At 35.3% G+C, this 23,137-nt stretch overlaps 1 protein-coding gene across 6 annotated transcripts in view; it reads right to left on the minus strand.

Moving 5' to 3' along the window:
• The window catches only part of WDFY3 (WD repeat and FYVE domain containing 3), a 310,689-nt gene extending 300,362 nt beyond the window's left edge, over positions 1–10,327 (minus strand). For 5 of the 6 annotated variants that reach the window (XM_031942898.1, XM_031942901.1, XM_031942897.1 and 2 more), the window contains exon 1: positions 10,251–10,302. The gene's annotated coding sequence lies outside the window, so the exon portion shown is untranslated. Of the gene's footprint in view, positions 1–10,250 lie in introns of all 6 variants that reach the window. The other variant, XM_031942903.1, reaches the window with a different exon arrangement.
• Positions 10,328–23,137: the final 12,810 nt, after the last annotated feature.

Here is a 23,137-nt window from a genome sequence, read left to right on the forward strand (position 1 = left end):
TAAATAAATAAGACAACGAAAATCCAAATAGCAATGTTACAATTATCTGGTAATTCAAGTAACAATAAACCAAAACAGCAGCTTGTTTTTGGATTACATTCATCTGGCTTCACATATATATCATCCAGCAATTACATGGCAGCTTTTTCTTTAAAAAAAATTTCCCCCTTCTATCAATATTAAGTTGTTTATGTTCTTGCAGTACAATCAGGAATACATAATTAATGTCAATTGGTTCTAAGAAGTCATTAAATAAAAAAGATAAGGAGACACCTGGTGCTGCCATTACATAGGGTAAAAGATAACATTCTCCTAGGCAGTTGGGAACGGGTAATTTGGGATCCAAATTGGGTCAGGGCTGGAATTTACTAATGATATGTCAGTTAGAAGATGTTAGCTGAGGCAATATTATCTTAAGTATACTTACTACATAAGAGCAGAAGCTAACTCTGGTATCTAAAATATTATTTTTATCATGTAAAAATCACTAGTCTTCCACCAGATACTACTATCTCCATTACAAACAGAAATGCCAGGCTTTTAAATAAGTTTGCCAGATTCACAAAAGAACTCATATGTGAATCTTAATATCACAAATGTTTATTATCATCATCACAAATCACCACTAGGGAAATAACACAATAATTAATGCTTTAAAGAATAAGGCAATATAAAAATATAATTGGTGGCTCCCTTTCCATTTCCAATTTTATTTCATGGTATTCATCTTTATATAGTCAAACTGACCAGCAAGCCGTTCTCCATAAACAACATACCCATAACCAGCAAGGAAGTACATTCCCTTTTCATTTCTTCCTTCTAGGCACAGTTTAAGTACAACTATATACCCCAGACTTTCCCCAAATTCCTCCAGTTGATAGTATTCTCTCTCTTGAAATCACTTTGTATTCCTTTATATATACTTATTAGTCCAAAGGTTGTAAAACCTAGTTGAAGGTAAGTAATCCCAGTTCCTACTATACGGTAAGTATTTCATGCTAATTGAAAGCTAGCTTTGGAATTCCCTTTTCACCTAGGAGTCCTTCAAACACTAAACATATTAAAATGTTAGTAGTTTTTAACTATAACACCCTCAAATATAAAGGTCAGATTTATGTAGAGCTACAAATATACACTCTTCATCACATCAAAATTCACAAGTAAAACTAGAGATAAATCACAGAAAGTCAGTTTTATTCATTCAGCAGAAAAATAGAGTATTATGCTGGTAAAGAAACAAACCAAGGAGCTCTTCACACATGGTTACTGAAAAATTCAGCAGTCTGAAGAAATTCCAGATTATCAATTATACAAACACACACACACACACTTACACACAGACACACACATCCCCTATCATCACAAAATACTGTCTGAAAACCAGAAGGTCTAAGTTAACCAACCACAATGGGAATCCCACAGAGCATCACCAATAAAAACAAGGTGCTGAGACTCAAGTACACTTCAAAACAACAAAGACAAAGATGACCTCAGCATCTTGTCCAGCTTCTGGGATGTTTTGGGCTCTAACAGTCTAGTTCCCCTATGACTCTGCCTGCAGTTCTATGAGCTCTAAAATCAGGAAGTCTGCACAGGATCCAGGAAGCTCCAGACCTAGTGAGCTAAGAAGGGGACTAGTGTTAAGACAATCAGTCAGGAAAAAGTACTCAGGCTAAAGCTTTGATCAGGGATTCTGGCCTTGATAACCAGTGAATTCTCTAGGACAGACGTTGAGAAAAGAACCCATCTTCAAAGCTAGAAAATCCAATCAAGAAACAATGATCAAGACAAAAAGTATTAGTATTTTATGTGCATTTGTGATATACACAGATATTTACACACACATACAGTGGGGGAGATAAAATATTCAATTTTGTTATACTCTGTAGTCAACTAATATGTTGTAGTTTCTGAACCAAACACTTCATTTTTGCCATTAGGATAACCCAATAACAGTAAAAATAAAGTCTTATGAAATAATAGAAGGGGAATCGAAAGGAACAGAACAGTATTCTAAAAAGAAGTGCAAAATGAAATTTTAAGCTTCCTTAGAGATCATCTAGTCTAATGCTCTCATTTTAGAGATGAAGAAATTGTTATATGAATTTAAATTTATGATATGACAATCAGAAATATACCCTTTCCCTTTATAATCAGGATTAAAAAACAATCCTAGAATTTTCTTTAGGGAAAAAAAGCTGCCTTTAAGCTTGCATAGCATGACAAATTTGTTTACAACTTACTCACATGTAAATAATGAGATTATATTCTGAAATGTTAAATTCTGAATCATTTTTGGCAATTCTACCACAAAATACTACCACAAAACACTGATATTTTGAAATATTAAAATCATTGCAATCTGAATATATATTGGTTCACTTGTTTCCTGAGAAAAAAATTTTAATTAGTACTTCTGATCGTCATTAAGAATTATTACACTGATAAAATCTGACAGCATGAAAACAAGAAACTTTTATACATTTCCTGCTTAAAGAAGTATTTGTAAAGCAAATATACATTTAGAAAGTAACTACAAAATGAAAACTTTCCAAACATCGAAAAGTATAGATATAAGTATGACACTTAAAAATAACTTTTAAAAATCTGAAGACTAGTTTTTAAAAAAATCATTCTTTTCCAAAGTTTTACCATTATTCCATTTTCTTTTTAGCTACTAATGTTCTTATTAAACAAACTACCCATACAAGACTTTACTGATATAATAAATATGTTTGCAGTTCCATTGCCCTTTTTAGTTTTTTGATGACTACAAAAGACATAACCAAAATTTTAAATTTTACGACTCATATGTACATACAATTGCTATTATCTTATAAAGTAACTGTAGACCTATTTGGGAATAAAGTTAACAACTCAAATTTATAACAGCATTTTTTAATGGTTTACAAAATGCTTTCCCCATAGTAGTTTTGGGAGGATCAGGGTTATACAATAATTATTATTTTAATTTCAAAGTAATACCTCAATGGTCACAGGCTTATAGTTCTGACACTAGTTCAGAAGTGAGTATTAAAAACTAATCTCTAAAGTACAAGGTTAACTCACTGTCTGAACTCTCATCTTTGACAGATCTTAATATATAAGTTAAATAGTTGTCCAATATAGCCAAATTGTGTTAAATGCTATAGAATCATTTAGCATTTAGACCCTTGGAGGAAAGGAAAGGGAGATCCATAGTGGATGAAATGATTATGAAATGATATTGAGAATGATGACGAGTCAATAAATTAAGCATTTATTAACATTTACTGCACAGTTAAAAGTCAAAGTGATATAGTGCAGGTAATAGCTAACAATAGCTAACACATATACACTACTTACTATGTGTCCAGCATTATGCTAATCACTTTACAATTATTTTCCCATTTTATCCTCAAAACAACCCTGGAAGGTAGGCAATATTATTAGCCCCATTTTACAGAGGAGGAAACTGAGACAGATAATAATTATAATGTGACTTTCCAATGTCTCACAATTATTATCTGAGGATGGATTTCAAATCAGGTCTCCCCAACTCTAAGTTGCCCAATAAAAGGATATAGCGATAGTTTTATAATTAAGTTCATATTATTAAAACCACCATCAAACATTCTCACAGAATTGGTTAACACATACATCAATTTACATTTATTTACATTATTATAAAGTATATGAATAAGAGTTATGAGTATTCTCATCTACAGAAGGATACTATTCTCAACCTAATGTTCTGTTAAAATTGACTGGGAAGGTTTAATCCACACTTATAAAAGAAACAACATGGCATATAACTATTATTCAGAAATTTAAAAATTCAACCAAGGCTCTCAGCTTAATAATGTATTTCTATTCCAAGTGATGTGAACAACAAGATGTCAGATTTAACTTTCCCCAACCAAACGATCAAACTTTTCCCCTTCCCCACAATGAAGAGTTATGTGTCAGATGTATAGAAAGAACAGCTGAATTCACAGGAAAAGAGAGAACCTCAATAAAGTGCCCATTCAGCACTCCTCCCCCACTACCCTCCATATTCCTAGAAAGGGGTTACACAAGCTAATCTTGATCTAGGACCCATCAGGGATCCCCTCTAACATTCTAAACCCCTCCCCAATATTCCCTCATACTGCCACAAAAAGTAGAAGGTATGTGCCCAGTCACATGAAGAGGGGAAAAGAGAGGAAACTACTGTCTTCTGTCTGGACTGGTCCCTAGGTGAAAAGCTCCATGGAAAAACATTGTGTACTCAACAAAGACTCAGAGATGACATGGTTAGACATGCAACTGAAGATCACTTGGGCAGCTGAGCAGCAGGCAGACTAGATAGAGAGACTAATAAGAGGCAGACCCACCAGCAGGCTACCAGAGTGGGTGGCAGTGCTACAAAGGTAAAATCAACAGACCTCAGACAGATTGGATATGGAGGAAGCAGGAGGGGCAGATTGAAGATAGGAATTGAAAATGTGAGGAATCAAAGTCATTGACCTTGAAGACAGGATACACAAAAACGACTTAAGGATTAAAGATCTCTCAAGAGAATATGACCAATCAAAAAGCCTAAACACTATAATGCAAGAAATAACAGGAGCACAATCTCCAGAACTTCTGAATACAGAAAGCACAGCATCAATCAAAAGGACCTAGACATCACTTCCAGGGTTTGGTTTGGTTCGGTTTTTTAAAGACCCTCCATTTCAAATTCCCAAGATGTACAGTGCTTAAATTGAACAATTCTGATTACAAACAACAAATTTTATAAGCAGCCAGATTAAAGACAGCAAATATTTTAAAGTAGAAATTAGCATCATGCAAAATTATTCTACATGTACTCAGAAAGGAATAGAATAGTATATTCTGAAAAGCAAAAAAATTTAAGCTCCAAGCTTGACAGACATTGCACACCCAAGATTATAAAAATCAATAAAGAAGATATTTGACAAAAGAGAAGTATTAAAAGCATTTTTATAGAGGAGGAAACAAGACAAGCATTATATTTAATCTACAAATACCCCAAATACCAGAAACATAAAAAGATAGATAAGTATAATTACAAAGGAAACATAAGTAATGAAATAAATTACCTCATGTTTAGAGGTTATTTATGTGAGAGAAACAGTCAGATAGACAGATAGTTACTGACCTTCAGGATAAAAACAAAAGGATCAATATAAGAAAGGTTTTTTAAGAGCACACAAGGGAATACAGATGGAAAGAGAATTTAAAGAAATAGAAGTGAAGGTAAAAACATAATTAAAGCACCATGAACAGAACCTTACAATCTTTTTACAGATGAATCAAGATATTCTGTGGTACAAAATTAGAATGGGAGAGTTATGAATGGGTGGGGGGGGGAAAGAGTAGGGGATAGAAAAAAATGAATAACATATCAAGTTTATCCTTGTAGGAATTTTCTAAAGTAGAAATGCTTTTGACAATGAAGATGAACACCTCATCTGCAAATTAGTTTTAGAAGGCTGCTTATGGTCACACATATGGTATGTATACATATATAAATATGTATGTATATATATATAAATACACACACACACACACAATCAAAGACAGAACCTGAAATCCAGTGTTCCTAGGTTCAAAGTCAGTCTTCTATCCATTATACCAAGCTGCCTCACACCTAGATTATTATGTAGTTAAGTCTGATTCAGCATCTTTATAAAAAGGTGACTGATAACTTATGAGAAGATTCTTTTAACAAAGTAGCAGAAAGGCCAACCACAAAAATGTGAAGGTTGGAAGGGATCTCAATGATAAACTTTAAATGCCAAAATCTTCATAGGATTAAAAGGACCTCCACAAGGTCACAAAACTAGTCAGTGTTCTTGAAAGACAGAACCAAGTTCACACATTTTCTTGTGATAAATTTTTCTGGGTTCTACCTAGATTATATGAACAGTTTTTAAATTCCCCAAACCCTGAGATTTTATTTCTGCCAAATCCAAGTTGTATTATTAAATCTTTGAATAAAGGAATATATTTTAAAACACCTAACCTATTAACACTGAATGATTTAAAAATATTAGTTGACAAGGTTAGTTTTATAACAACAAGATATTGAAGCAATATACACTTTAACCAAACCTCTCAAATTGGGAAACAAATTGACAAGAAAAAGAAAGAAAGAAAGAAAGAAAAAGAAAGAAAGAAAGAGAAAGAAGAAAGAAAAAATTAATAGAAATAACTAACATTTTTGTGTACTCTAATACTGACAAAGCACTTTCACAGAAATATTATCTTAATTTGAACTTCATAACAATTCAAGCTAATATTCTAAGTACTATTCCCAATTTACAGAAAAGAAAAAAGATTTAAAATGGTTAAATAGTTGTCCAATGTAGCCAAATTGTGTTAAATGCTGCAGAAACATTTAGCATTTAAACCCTAGGAGGAAAGGAAAGGGATAACCACAGAGTGGATAAAATGCTTACCAAATGATATCAGGAATGATGACCAGTCAATCAATTAAGTATTTATCAAGTACCTACTATGTGTCAAACATTATGCTGGGTATTAAGAGTACAAATACAAAAATAGGAATCCCTGCCCTCAAAAAAAAAAAAAAAAAAAGAAACCCATAAAATAAGTAGGAACAAAACATATAAAATGTAGGATACATGTAAAGTAAGAGGAAGAATCAAGAACAGTCCTAAAAGGAGGTGAGCTAAGGCTTAAAAGGAAGTTAGGGATTCTAAAACCCAGAAATGGAAGGAAGTATTCAAGTATGTCTATTAAAAAAATAAATCAAAAGACAGACTTCCCCCTTCCTCTTTCACCAACATTAGTAAAGGCCAAAGCCATCCATGGCATCCCAAACCATTGCCAGTTATCTGGAGCATGTCTTACCACTGGACTCTGGAAGAGAATGAGGCTAGAGACTTTGTTCACTTAAAATTCAATTCATCCAGGAATCAATTTGTCACTCTATAATGTCACTGGTTCTCTTTAAGAATGAGGACAAACAACAATAACTAAGCCAGTTTGACTGGATAGAAAACTGTGTGAGAGGGAGTACCAAGCAATAAGTATGTAAATAGTAGCATTCAAAGTCTTTCATAATTTGATTCTAGCCTAACAGGAATTTGTGTTCATTCTAGGGGCAATAGGGATCCACTGAAGCTTCCAGAATAAAGGAGTTCTGACCAGTGCCAACAGAAATATCAATTTAGCAGCTATGTGCAGGACAGTTTGAAGAGGAAAAAAAACTGGATAAAATGAGAACTGAACTAAGACAGCTATGGAAAGGGTGGGTAAAAGTAAAGTCAGTTGAGAGAAATGTTGAAAAGACTAAACCAATGGAATTTCATTATCAACCAAAACAAGGGGCAAAAGGGAAAAGATGAAGAGTCAAGAGTAGCTCACAGGATGGTAGTACCCATGAGGGAAATAAAGAAGAGATTTACAAAAAGAGAAAATGAGTTATGATGTTTGGCAGGCAGATGGATCTAGAGTTCACAGAAGAGGAAGACTGGATATGCAAATTTAAGAACATCTACAACAAAATGAAATAGCTAAAATCATGGGAACTGCTGATCAACAAGAGAAAAGAGTGTAGAGAGAAAAAAAGAAGTAAGCCTAGTTAATCAGCATTTTAAAAGTGTCAACTCAGTGCTAGGGGCTGGGCAAAGGATACAAAGAATAATCCATACTCTCAAAGAGCTGAATATTTTCTCATGTATAGGTAGCATGGCATGGATAATAATCCTGAAAAGGAATGATCAGACAGGTAGGAAAAAAACAAACAAGAAAAAACAATTTCATAAAAACCCAGAGAGGAGAGAGCATTCAGGAGTAAAATGATAGGCAATAGAGTGACATGCTTCAAAAGTTGTCAAGAAGGATGAAAACTAAGAAAAAGACAACTGGATTTAACAATTAAAAAATCATCTTGGAAAGGTAACAAGCATTTACTTGAAAGAGTCAAGCAGTGTGAATAAAAGCCAGATAGCAAAGAGGAATAAATTTGAGGTGAGAAACTTGAAGTAATAAGTATAAACAGCTTTTTTTCTGCAAGTTTGGCTGGGCAAAGAAGTAAGGACATACAATATGACAACTTGAGGAGATGGCAAGATAAAGTGAGGGTTTTTAAAGGCTGAGGGAGAGAGGGACATGTTTACATGTTGCAAAGAAGGAATCAGTAACTAAACAGAGGTTGTAAATTAGGGTTAAAGAAGCATTGGTTGAAGGGGTAAACTTTCAAAGGTGATGAAACCAAGGAAACAAGTAGAAGGGCTTGAAAAACTTCCACATTTTCTAAGACCAGAACAAGATAATAATTTTGAGTTGATCTGACTTGTGGAACTCTATGGAAAAGAAACTCTAATCAAAAATGATAGTGATTGATACAATTAGGATTTGCTAATTACATTTATAAATTACCCATCTGACCAATACTATCTTTGTATTTTCAATTTTCACTTCATAAATGAGAATTTCAATATAGATAGAAACAGAACTAAAACCAATGATATCAATCACAAAGAAACAGTCTACCTCCACATGAGAATGAATTTCCAAATAATTAAAGTTATCTAGAAATGTGAGGGCAATTTTGTTAAGTTCACTACTTAACAAACTGTCACCAAAAAGTGTTGAATCATCAATCAGGAAAGTATAGGGATTCCTGAATTGTATGGGAAGTTGGATGAGATGACCTGAAAAATCTTTTCAAATGTAAAGTTTTAAGATTATATGAATCTTATTTTTAATACTGATTAAAATCAACAACAATCACTGGTTTTATTATACCTTTTTTTTTTAATTACAATATATACATTAAACGATAACCATAAATCAATATGTTCTCAATCCAGTACTATTCCAATAACAATCTTTTCTCTTAAACATAAAAAAATTGATGATTGGCATCTATACCCTAAGAAAACCTAAAACAAAGGAATCAATACCTCTCATTTGTCCTTAATTTTTTCTCCATTTTGACTAATCAAGTCAACAAGTATTTATATGTGCCAGGCACTGTGCTAAGTACTGGAGATACAAAGAAAGGCAAAAATAGTTGTTTCTCAAGGAGCTGAGTTTAATGGGGGAGAAAACATGTAAACAAACTATGTACAAGAGAGATAAATGCAGCATAAATTGGAGATAATCTCAGAGGGAAGGCACTAAGAAAGAAAGCCTTCTAATTACTTCTACCAGAAGGAATTCATTAGTCTTCCTTTCACTGATCTTTGCAACTAATTTTTGAGAAGTCAGAATATCATGTTTTCTCATTACTTACTTTTGCAGAAATTTTAAAGTTAGAACAACATTTTAAATCTGGACTCAATTTCAATTCAGAGAAATATCATTTCCAGTAAAAGGAATCTATATTGTCAAAGAGCTAGAGACGGAATGTTACCAAAAGAATTTGGTATGCCATTTATTCAAAGACAACTATGATATAAAAATAACAATATCCATCAAGGCCAGTGATTGGCTCACAGACAGGTCAAATTTGTACCAAGCCCTCCGAGTAACCTTATGCCACGCTATATATATTGGAGGGGGGTGGAGGGAAGAAAAGAGTAGAAAATGTTAATATTCTAATTTGTAAGTTAATTTAAATAATATTTTTGTGTCCATAAAAACTAGAACTTTAAATCACGGTTTCAAAAGGGGACAAATTTTAGTAGTGAATCAGAGCATATACATCTAGACTAGCTTTTTTAAGTCAAATAGTGTGTCTCAGGCATGAGTGCAAAAGCAAATATTTTTGTCTCTGTGATGCAATACCAACCTGGAAATGTGCGATTATGCTTATATAAGGAAAATAAAAAGTATGCGATTTTACCAAAAAAAAATGTAATATGTAATCAACTGGAGCTAATGAATCTTGCAAAATCACTAAGATATGTTTGTTTATTCGTCTGCTTCTTGGTCACGTTTCCACAAAATGCAATGGTTTAAATTCCCTCAAACCCACAAGAAAGGACGGGAAGTCCGGTTTAAAGCCCTGCCGCAAGCAGCTCGGAGCGGCAGCCCCGGCCACCGGCAGGGCGGGCGGTCGCCCATTGTACTGGAGATCCCGCAGGTAAATGCCCCAGGGCGATGGCCGAGGACCCGCCCGCCGCCCCCCGGCCCGGGGGCCCCGTCTTCCCCAAGGCCGCCGGTCCGGCCTCCCCGCGTCCTCCCGTCGGTCCCCGGAGAAAGCCCCACCCGGCCCCGCCGCCGGGCCGAGGCCGTCCGGCCGCGGCCGGGAGCAGCTCCGGCCGGGAGCAGCTCCGGCTGACACTCACCGCGAGGGCGGGCGAGCGAGGCTCGGGAGTCCGCGGGCCCGGGCGGCCGGGCCGGCCGGGGAGCTGCTCAAGCGCCGCCGCCGATGCCGCCGCCGCTGCCGCCGCCTGCTCCTCGGCCACCACCCCGCCTCCAGCCGCCGCCGCCGCCGCCTCGGGCTCCTCGGGCCCGGCTCCCGGTGCCTGCGGCCGCCGCCTCCACCTCGGCGCTGCCCGCGCTGCGCCTCCTCTCCATCAAGGCCGAGGTCGGCCTGAGGGACAGTCCCCGAGGGTGACGGCTTGTAGCCGTCTCCTGCAGCGGCCGGTGGCCATCTTTAATTTTCCTCCTCCTCCTCCTCCTCCTCCTCCTCCTCCTCCTCCTGCAGGCAGGCTGGCAGGCTAGCTAGGAAACCTCCTCCTCCTCCTCCTCCTCCTTCTTCTCCTCTTTTTTCTTCCTCCTCCTCCTCCTCCTCCTCCTGCTAATGCTGCTGCTGCTGCTGCTGTGGTGCGGCGGCGGCAGCTCCGGCTCCTCCCGTAGCCCTCCCGCCCCTCCTCCCCGCCTCCCCTACTCCCCTCCTCCGGCTCCTCCTGCTCCGGCTCCTGCTCCTCCCGAGCCGCCGGCAGAGGCACCAGCAGGAGCTGGAGCGATACCGCACTCCTCTCTCCTCCTCTGCCCTCCCCCACCCGCTCCTGCCCCCTCCGCCAGCGTCTGTTCTCCGGGCTCCTCGCACCCCGACGCGTTTCCCCTGTTTGAGAGAGCGGAGGGTCCTCCTCCCAGTCCGAGCTTGACCTTTCTAGTTTCACGTCTTTCCCCCACCCCTTCGCCTTCCCCTTTGAAACTCACCTTCCTGACCCTCGCTTCTCCTTCCTCTTCTTCCCCTTCTTGCTTTTCCCCTTCCCTATGACCATCTCCACCCCCCCATCCCAACTTCCCCCCCCTTCAGTGTTCCCCGTTCCCTTTCCTATTTCCCACCCCCATTCCCTGATTGACACCTTTTCTCAATTACTCCCTGTTCTCTGCTACCACTAGATACTATCCAACTGTCAAAGGTGACACCCCACGCTTGGGAAAGGGTCCTCTATCCCCTATTTACCCATCTTGACTGAACAAATATACAAAACTGGCAAAGTCCTCAATTTTTTGTGTGTTAGACTAGTTTCTGACCAATGAGTATCTCTCTCATTATCTCTCAAGCGAGCCAACAACTATACTCTATCTTCCATCCTCACTGACCTTCCCCTACATCCAGCCGCTGCTTATTGTCGGGAACTGAGCAATTTTCAGGAAGTAGGAAATTGAATAGTTCCATTCTGGCTGGGGTAGCAAAGAGGAGCTATGGCTATGATTGGCCATTATCTTGATTTCCACAGCAGCTACTACAAGATCCTCTGCTAGTTAAAGGCTGTGTGCAGAATCTGATTCTGCTCCCTTTTTTTCTTATGCATATAAATTGTGAGGCCGTCTTTTTCATTGCTTTGAAAGGTCTTACTTATAATACTCTTTAATATATGTGGATGAAGCACAAAAGGACAACTAAAGAGTTGTTGGCTCAGTTGGTCAGAAACTAGTTTAACACACACAAAAATTAGGACTTTGCCAGTTTTGTATGTTTGTTTTGTCAAGATTGGTAAATAGGGGAGACATCCTGGGTTGACTAGTTTAAACTGGTTTCTTGGTGGGGTAAAGAAGTGGAGTTAAAGAACTATAATTATCATAGAGAGGGATACTCCCAGTAATTCAAATCACCTGTCCTTCACTATACAGTCTAAAAGTGTCATTTAGAGTGATTTTTTTTTAAAAGTAGTTTTCCATACACCAAGAGAAATAGAAACTTCTGCTTTTACTTTACTGAAAATTAAGCAAATTCAAATTGCCTTTTCCTTCCTTGTAGCGACTTTGGCTAAGTGGAATTGAAATAATTTGTGATGATTTACTTTCTCATGTTGCTAGGTAACTGCAAGGTTCACTATTGCTGACATAGACTATGCCTGTGAGCTCTTTGGGGATTATAGTGCCTGCTACTGTGGGGAAGTGACTACCAAGGAAAAAAAAACCACCTTCCCTCCTCAGGAGAATAAAAAGTCTGACATGGAAGGTGTCCAGTTACCTTCAAAGAGGTGGTACATGAAAAGCAATACACCAAGATAAAGTCAACATTTTACTACGCAAATAATGACTTTTTCAGTTAAAGGTTCAGATTTGAGGCTCTCACAAAAGTTCTTTTGGACATAAACTCAGAAAACATCTGAGTGTATTCTTTGAAACCAGGGAGCAAAAAATCAATCACTCAGTAAGAAAATAAGCATTTATTAAATACTTACTACAGGCCAGGCACTGTGTTAAGCATTGAGGATAGAAAGGCAAAAAACAACAATCTTGTCCTCAAGGAGGATATATTCTAATGAGGGAAATAACACGTAAATGATTAAGTACATATGTGATATATGTAGAGTAAATAGAAAGTTATAGGGGAATGCTAGGGACAGGGTGGAAGGAGAGAAAAATGAAGACAGGGAAAGGGCTCTTAAAGAATGTAGAATTTGAGATGAGTCTTGAAAGAATATAAGAAAAGCACAAAGTGGAGCTAAGATGGCAGATTGTTCTAAGCATGATGAACTCTCAGGGTAAAGATATGGAGATTAAAGATGGAGTATACTATTTGAGTAATTTTGTGGAAGATAGTAAAGTGTGTGAAGACTGGAAAGATAACTTATAAAGAGCTTTAAATGCCAGACAAGTTTTTTTTTTTTTAATGTAATTTTTCCTCAGTTACATGTGAACAAAAAAAATTTAACATTTAAAAAAATTTAGTTCCATATTCTCTCCCTCCTTCCTTGAAAAAAATCAGAAATTTTATATAGATTATACATTTGGAGTCATGCAGAGCATTTCCATATTAGCCATGTTGCAAAAGAAAAAGCAGACCAAAACCAAACAAACCAACCAAGTAAATAATAAAAAAAAGACAGTAAAAAGTTGCTTCCATCTGATTCAGACTTCATTAGTTCTTTCTCTGGAGGTAGATAGAATTTTTCATCACCAGTCCTAAAGAATTACTTTGGATCATTGTATTATAAAGAACAGCTAAGTGATTTATAGACAATTATTCTACAATATTGCTGTTACTATGTACGGTGTTCTCTTGGTTCTGCTCTTTTTTCTTTGCATCAGTTCATGTAAGGCTTTCCAGGTTTTTCTGAAACCATCTTACTCATGTAGTATTCCATCACAATGATATGCCATAATTTGTTCAATTGGGCATTTCCAATTACAAAAAAAAGTTGCTATAAATATATTTGTACATATAAGTTTTTCCTTCCTTTCTTTTGAGTTCTAGGAGTAATATTGCTTGATCAAAGAATATGCATGCCCTTTGAGTATAGTTCCAAATTGTTCCCTAGAATGATTAAGTCAGTTCACAACACTTAGCAGCAATGTATTAGTATCCCTGTTTTTCTCACATCTCCTCCAACATTTATCATTTTCCTTTTCTGTCATACTAGCCATAGGTATGAATGATGTATCAGAGTTGTTTTAATTTTCATTTCTCCAATCAATAGTGATTTAGAACATTTTTTCATGACTACAAATATCTTTGATTTCTTCTTCTGAAGCCAGCCTATTCATATCCTTTGAGCATTTGTCAAATGGGGAATGACCTGTATTCTTATAAATTTCACTCAGTTCTCTGTATTTGAGAAATGAGGCCTTTATAAGTGAAACTTGCTGTGAAAATTTCCCCTCATTTTCTTGCTTTTCTTCTAATCTTGGCTGCATTGATTTGGTTTCTGTAAAAACCACATAATTTGATATAATCTAAGTTATCCATTTTTTATTTTGTATCACCCTTTATATCTAAATCACATACCCATTTTTGACTATATCTTTGTATTCAGTTTGAGATGCTGTTCTCCACCTACATTCTGCCAAAGTGCTTTCTAATTTTCCCAGCAATTTTTGTCATACAGTGATTTCTTGTTTCAAAATCTGGGATCTTAGAGTCTGTCAAACACTATTACTACTGTGGTCATTTACTACTGTATAATCTATTCCATTAATCTGCTACTCTATTTCGTAACCAGTACTAGATTGTTTTGATGATTATCACTTTGTAATAGAGTTTGATATCTGCTACTCATAAGCCACTTCCTTCACATTTTTAATTGATATTCTTGACCTATTGTTCTTTCAGATGAATTTTCTTATCATTTTTTAGCTCTGTAAAATAACTTTTTGGGTAATTTGATTGGTATGGAACTGAATAACTAAAATAATTTAGGTAGAATTGTCATTTTTATTGTATTGGTTCAGCCATGAGCAAATAATATTTTCCAATTGTTTAGATGTGACCTTTTTTAACAAAGGTTCATATAATTTCTCAGTTTATCTTGTCAGGGAGACTCTCATGTATTTTATGTTATGGGAGAAATTTATTTTTGATCCTAGATATTAAATAGATAGCCAATGGAGATCATTGAACGGGGAGTTTAGTTATGTTACCAGATCCAAAGCTTTAGAAAAATTACCTTGGCAAATAAGAGGATGGATTGCAGCAAGAGCAGGGAGAGAAGTTAAAAAGCTATTCTGATTTTCAAGCTAAAGATAATAAGATCCTAAACTAGTCAAGTCAAATCAATTTGCATATCAAGCATTGTGCTAAACATAATGGGAAAAACAGTGGAGATGTTAGATGGAGCTTCAAGAAGCCAGGGAAGCCAAGAAGCAAAGGTAAAAAGAGAAAGAATTCTAAGCAGAAAAATTGCAAAGTGTCAGGAGATGAAGTGCTATGTACAAGGAATGGAAAGAAGGTTAGTCTTTGAATTGGAAGATTCATGGATGAGAATAAGGAAGTACAAGAAGGCCGAAAAAGAAGAAAGGGACTAGGTTATGGAGAACTTTAAAAGCCAAACAGATTTAGAGGAAGGCATCTGGGTTATATGGAATAGGAAAGGATATAAGAAAACTTTCAATGAATGGTCTCAAAATTTTCAGTGAAAATGATTTGTACTACAGTTGTGGCTGTGCAACTGGAGAAAAATAAACATATCCAAATGATGGTAGAAATAACAAAATTTGACAATGGATTAGATTTGTAGGTGTAATTGAGTGAGGTTTGAAACTGGATAAGAGGGGAGGGTTTGGTTAGAAAGCCAACATGTGCTATATTGGACATGATATCCATGAGACAGTTGATAATGTGTGACAGTTTGGGGGCTAGATATATAGATCTGGGAATTATCTCATGGTGAGCCCACAGGAGATGATGAGATCACTAAATATAAAAGAATAAATGGATTTTAATTTGTTTTTAAGACTTAATTAAGAGTGAGAAGAGCCAGGATCTCAGAGAATAGAGAGGATTTTGCCAGAACTCTTCCTGGTTTCCATTCCCAATACTAGTTCAAGCCTCTGAATGGAATGTGGAGTGACAGAACCAATAAATAATCAGAGTGTAATACTTTTGCAGCCTAAGATATCTTAGAAGGAAAAGTCTGTCTCAATTGGGCTGGGGAGAATTCACATTCTGTGATCCAGCACAGGTTTGAGGCGGGGATACCTAAGGAGGAGAGACCTGGTGAAACTACCAAGAGGCACTTAGCCAAAATACAGCAGCCACTGGCTATTCTGTGCTGGTACAGAAGGCCAGTGGATCAGCAGACTAGCTGTGAAACCTTCAGGACAGCTACAGAAGGCAAATAGTGAACCTGTGAATCCCTGCATAATAGATAGGACTTGGCCAGAACCACTCAGCACAGTGGGGAAGCCTGCAGGACTAGCCCCAGCATAGGCAGTGAAAGCCCCTGTCACCCTGTAGGGTAAGCTCAGAACAATCTCCTCTGTACTCCACAAGCAAACTACAATGTTTAAAAATGAGCAAAAAAGCAAATAGAGCTCTGACCATAGAGAACACTATGGAGTCAGGGAAAAACAGTATATAAATGCAGAAGAGGACACCAAAGACAAAATGCCTCCAGTTGAAGCTCCAAAGGGAGATATGAACTAGACTCAGTCTCAAGAGGATCTCTTGGAAGAATTCAAAAAGGATATTATTTGATTTTTCCTGTGTAATATAACAAATGTGGAAATATATAGAGAGGAATTGCACGTTTAACATATGTTGGATTCTTGCTATCTGGAGGAGAGGAATGGAGAAGAGAGGGACAAAAATTTGAAACACAAGATTTTACTAGAGTAAATGATAAAAACTATTTTTGCATATATTTTGAAAATAAAAAAACTATTATTTTAAAAAATCAAATAAATAAAAGAATCTTAAAAAGAGAGGGGAAAATGGGGTGGTGGGGAATGAGGAATGAGAGCTTTGCAGGAAAGTTTGAAAACACAGATATTGATTGAAGAAAACAATTCCTTAAAAAAATACATATGGTGAAATGGTAGGGAAAGGAATATGCTGAAGAAAACAACTTCTAAAAAGTACATTTGGTGAAATCGAAAATAAAGACAGCTCCTTGAAAAATAGAATTGGTGAAATGAAAAAAGAGAACAACTTCTTAAAAAATAGAATTGGTGAAATGGGAAAAAAAAAATCCAGTGAACAAAATAGTTCCTTTAAAAGTTCAATTGGCCAAATGCAAAAGGAGATAAATAAACTAACTGAAAAAAGTAATTCGCTAAAAATTAGAATTGGACAAATGGAAGTGAGACTCAATGAGACATCAAGAATCAGTCAAATGAAACAAAAATGAAAAAATAGAAGAAAATGTAAAATGCCTCATTGAAAAATCAACTGACTTAGAAAATAGATTCAACAGAGACAGTCTAAGAATTATTGAACTACCTGAAAGCCATGATGAAAAAAAGGAGCCTGGACAACATATTTCAAGAAATCATCAAAGAAAATTGCCCTAATATAAAGCCATTGAAAGAATCCATTGGTTACCTTCTAAAAGAGACGCCACAATGAAAAGTCTAAAGAATATTGTAGCTAAATTTCAGAATTATCAGATCAAGAAGAAAATACTTCAAGCAGCCAGAAAAAAAAAATTCAAATATTGAGGAGCTGTAATCAGTATTATCCAGGACCAAGAAACTTCTACTTTAAAGGATCAAAGGTCCTGGAATAAGATATTTTGGAAGGTAGAGGAGGTTGGACTACAACTAAAAATCAATTACCCAGTAAAACTAAGCATTATCTTTTGGGGGAAAGATGGACAGTCATTGAAGTTGGAAATTTTTAGTTATTTTTGATGAAAAGACCTGAGTTGAACGGAAATTTGATCTTCAAATACAGAACATAAAAAGTAAAAAGAGAAGCAAAAAACTTTTTTAATGGTGAAAATGTTTACTTCCCCATATGGAAAGATGATATCTTCAACTCTTGAAAAATATATCTTTGTTAGGGATATACTTAGAGAGTGTAGGTATAATTTGATTTTATTGTAATGATATAAAAAAGAAACTAGGGGTAGAAAAGGGATTGTACTGCAAGAAGAGGAAAGAGGAGGTAATGTGGGGTAAATTACATCATGTGAAGAGTCACAAAAGACCTATTACAATCGAAGAAAAGAAGGGAGGGATATGAGCATTGGTTGAACCTTAATCTCATCAGATTTGACTCAAAGAGAGAATATCATACCATTTAGTTTGGTATAAAAACTTGTTTCACCATATAGGGGAGTAGGAGGGGAAAGGAAAGGAGAAAGATAATAGAAGAGAGGGCAGAAGTAAAAGAGGAAAGGAATAAGAAACGGGGAAGGGGTTGAAAAAAGGGAGAGCAGAGTGAGGGAGGTGATGTTCAAAAGCAAAATACTAGTGAGAAAGGAAAGAAAAAAGTATAACTTCAGAAAAATAGGGTGGTGAGAAATACAGAATTAGTAATTTTAACTGTAGATGTGAATGGGATAAACTGTCTAATATAATGGAAGCAGATAACAGAGTGGATTAAAGCCAGAGACCTACAATATGTTCTTTACAAGAAATACATTTGAAGCAGAGAGATAATACATCCAAAGTAAAGATAAAAGCTTGGAGCAGAATCTATTACACTTCAGCTGAAGTTTAAAAAAAAAAAAAAAAAAAGCAAAGGTAGCCATCTTGATCTCAGATCAAACAAAAGCAAAAGTAGATCTAATTAAAAGATATAAGGAAAGAAACTGCCTCTTGGCTAATGAAGTAATATCAATATCAAACATATGCACCAAGTGGTATAGCATCCATATTCCTAGAGGAGAAGTTAAATGAGTTGCAAAAAAAAAAAAAATAGACAGCAACACTGTACTAGTGGGGAATCTCAACCTCCCTCTATCAGCACTAGATAAATCTAGCCACAAAACAAAGAAAGAAGTGAATAAAAATTTAGAAAAATTTAGGTATGTAGACCTTTGGAGGGAATTGAATGGGGATAGAAATGGCATAAACAAAAATTGACCATGTCTTAAGGCATAAAAACCTCACAATTAAATGAAGAAAGGCAAAAATAGTAAGAACCATGGAAAAATAGATAAAAAATTAATTGGAAACTAAATAATCATATCCTAAAGAATGACTGGGCAAAACAATAAACCATAGTAACAATTGATAATTTCACTCAAGATGATGACAATAATGAAACAATATATCAAAATAGTTCTTAGGGGAAATTTTATAACTCTAGATGTTTACATGAATAAAATAGAAAAAGAAATGATCAATGGATTGGGGATGCAACTAAAAAAACTAGAAAAAAAAAACAAATTAAAACCCCTCTGTTAATACTAAATTTGAAATTCTGAAAATAAAAGTAGAGTAATAAAATTGAAAGCAAGAAAATTATTGAACTAAACAAAATTAAGAGTCTTTGGTCAATTTCATTAGAAAAAAAGAAAGAAAAAAAAATCAAATTACCCTTATCAAAAATGAAAAGGTGAACTTACCACCAATGAAGAAGAAATTAAAGGTATAATTAGGAGCTATTTTGCCTATTTGTATTCCTACAAATCTGATAATCTAAGCAAAAGGAATGAATACTTACAAAAATATAGATTAACAGATGAGGAAATAATTACTTAGTCTCATTTTAGAAAAAGAAATTGAACAAGCCAGTAATGAAATGCCTAAGTAAAAATCTCCAGGCAAGTTTATAAGTGAATTCTACCAAATCTAAATCTACCAAATCTAAAATTCTACCAAAAAAGAACAACTTAGGAAAAGCCAAAACAGAGAAAGAAAATTATAGACCAATTTCCCTAATGAATATTGATGCAAAAATCTTAAATAAAATATTTGCAAAGAGATTATAGTAATTTATCACCAGGATAATACACTATGATCAAGTAAAATTTATACCAGGAATGCAGGACTGGTTCAATATCAGAAAAATTGTTAGCATAGTTGACTATATCAAAAAAACAAACTAACAAATCATATTATTATATCAATAGATGCAGAAAAAGCATTTGACAAAATACAACACTCATTCTCATTAAAAAGAGTAGAGAGCACAGGAATAAGTAGTTTTCCTTAAAATGACAAATAACATTTAACTAAAACCTTCAGCAAGCATCATATGTAATAGAGATAAACTGGAAGCATTCACAGTAAGATCAGAAATGAAACAAAGTTGCCTACTATCACCACTACTATTCAATATATTACTAGAAATATTAGCTTTAGCAATGAGAAGAGAAAAATTGATGGAATTAGAGTAGGTAATAAGAAAAAAAAAAAAAACAACCACTCTTTGCAAATGATATGATGGTATACTTAGAGAATCAACTAAAAAAAATTAACACCTTTAGTAAAGTTGTAGGATATAAAATAAACCCACACAAATTATCAGCATTTCCATATGTTACCAACAAAACCCAGCAATAAGAGAAATCCCTTTTAAACTAACTATAGATAATATAAAATATTTGGGAGTCTGCCTGCCAAGACAAAATCAGGAACTATGTGAACACAATTACAAAACACTTTTCATACAAATATAGTTAGATCTAAACAATCAAAAGAATATCAAGTGCTCATGGATAGGATGAGCCAATATAATAAAAATGTCCATTTTGTGTAAATTAATCTACTTATTCTTACCAATCAAACTGTCAAGAAATTGCTTGATAGAGCTAGAAAAAAAATAACAATTCATCTGGAAGAATAAAAGATAAAAAATTTCAAGGAAATTAATAAAAAGGAAAAAAAAAACCCACAAAGGGAGATGGCCTAGTTGGACCAGACTTAAAACTAGATAATAAAGTAGCAATCATCAAAACTAGTTGGTACTAGCTAAGAAATAGAATAGCAGATCAATGAAATAGGTTAGGTTCACAAAATACAATAATTAGTGACTATAGTAATTTAGTATTTGATAAACTCAATGACTTCAGCTTCTGGGATAAGAACTCACTATTTGACAAAAAATGCTGGGAGAATTGGAAAACAGTATGGCAGAAACCACGCAGTGAACACCTAATACTCTATACCAAAATAAGGTTAGAATGGGTTCATGACTTAGACATAAAGAGTGATACTATAAGCAAATTGGGAAAACAAGGGATAGTCTACCTCTCAGATAAAGAAGGAAGAATTTATGGCCAAAGAAGAACTAAAGAACATTTTGAAATGTAAAATGAATAATTTTGATTACATTAAATTAAAAAGGTTTTGCATAAACAAAACCAATGCAGCCAAGACTACATAGGAAGCAGAAAGTTGGGGGAAAATTTTACATCCAGTGTTTCTGATAATGACTTCATTTCTAAAACATATAGAAAATTGGCTCAACTTTATAAGAACAGAAGCCATTCCCCAACTGACAAATATTCAAAAGATATGAACAGATAATTTTCAGAAAAAGAAGTTAAAGACATTTCTAGTCATATGAAAAAATGCTATAAATCACTATTGATTAGAAAAATACAAATTAAGACAACTCTTGAGAAACTATATCACACCTCTCAGATTGGCTAAGATAACAGAAAAAGATAATGATAAATGTTGGAGGGGATGTGGGAAAACTGGGAAAGTAATACATTGTTGGTGGAGTTGTGAACTGATTCAACATTCTGAAGAGCAATTTGGAATTATGCCCAAAGGTCTATAAAATTGTGCATACCCTTTGATCTACTACTGGGTCTGTATCCTAAGGAAATCATAAAAAATGGAAAAGAACCTACATTTGCAAAAGAGTTTGTAGTAGCCCTTTTTGAAGCAACAAGGAGCTAGAAACTGAGTGGATACCCTTCAGTTGGAGAGCAGCTAAATAAGTTATGGTATATGAATGTTACGAAATATTATTGTTTTATAAGAAATGATGAAGAGGCTGATTTAAGAAAGGCATGGAAAGACTTACATCAACTGAAGCTAAGTGAAATGAGTGGAAACAAGAGAACATTGTACACAGCAACAAGATTATGTGATGATCAACTGTGATGAACTTGGCTTTTTTCAACAATAAGGTGATACAAGGCAACTCCAATAATCTTGTGATGGAAAGAGCCATCTGCATCTAGAGGGAGGACTAGGGGGACTAAATGTAGATCATAAGATAGTATTTTCACCGTTGTTGTTGTTGTTGTTGTTATTTGCTTATTTTTTTCTTTCTCATTTTTTCCCCTTTGATCTGATTTTTCTTGTGCAACATCAAAAATGTGGAAATATGTTTAGAAAAATTGCACATGCTTAACCTATATTGGAATTACTTTGTCTACTGGAAGGGGAGTTGGGAAGAGAAGGAGAAAAATTTGGGTTTTGTAAGACTGAATGTTGAAAATCTTTACATGAATTTTGAGAAATAAAAAGCTATTAAAAAAAAAAAAAAGACTTAAGCATAGGTCTAATACTCTCCCGTCCCATGTGTGAATCTAAACTCCTCACCCTTCTAACTTCTTTCTTTACCTACATTCCTATCTCAGAAAAACTTGCCTAAAAGTCACCTCCACCCTTTACTCATGTAGTCTTGTACATTTGATCTCAATTCTATTATTGTAATTTGTAGCTCCACCCTGGTATTGTCCACCTTTGTAACCTAACCTCATGGGGTATTCAAAGAAGAGTAGACCTTTTCAGAGCTCCTCCTCTACCTTTGGTGTCCACCTGTCACCCAACTCTTACTTACTTATGGCTCCAAGAAGTTATAGTATGTGCAGGGGCCACTCCCCAGTAAACTGCTGAGACAGATTAAACTAGGTTCAAAGTAACTGATAGACCTCAAACTTAGTGAGACAGAGGAATATTTACCCCAAGTATGTGAAGACTTTTACCAGACATTTAACACTTCCTAGGTATGTGACCCTGGGCATGTCACTTAACCCCAATTGCCTCAGCAAAAACTATATAAAATTACAAAGGATATACTTCCTTCTTTTCCTCCTTCCTTCCCTCCTTCTCTCATTTCCTTCCTTACCTCTTTTCCTTCTCTTCCTCTTCTCAAAATTTGGAACAGAAGGTTTTACAAGGGTCAGTGTTGAAAAATTACCCATGCATGTTTTGTAAATAAAAAGCTTTAATAAAATAAATAAATAAATAAAAAACAATTAAAAATAAATTGGTCCAATCATCCAAGTTGAGAATTTTTTGAGCAAAGTGCTAAAATTTAATAACTGGGTAAGTTCTTCCTAAGAAAGTCAAAGAAAGAAAGGTCTCATATATTTTTTCAGTAGCACATTTTTAGTCAGCAAAGTAGATATAAAGACTTGAAGCAAAGGAGGAGCCCATCAGTTGAAGGATAGCTGGACAAACTGTGGTATATAAATATAAGAGAGTATTATTATGCAGTAACAAGAGTATTATTGTACAGTAAGGGCATGAGGAAATAAAAGAAAATGGGAAGATTTATGTGAATAGAGTGAAATAAAATTTTAAGAGCATTATTTATGCACATATAACTATAATGGCTAAACTAACACATATAAATATGCTATCTATCTCTCTACCTATCTCTCTTATCTTGTTAGAGTGGAATAAAGGAACTGAG

The sequence above is a fragment of the Sarcophilus harrisii genome, chromosome 6 (assembly GCF_902635505.1).
Source record: "Sarcophilus harrisii chromosome 6, mSarHar1.11, whole genome shotgun sequence".
Taxonomy (NCBI): Eukaryota; Metazoa; Chordata; class Mammalia; order Dasyuromorphia; family Dasyuridae; genus Sarcophilus; species Sarcophilus harrisii.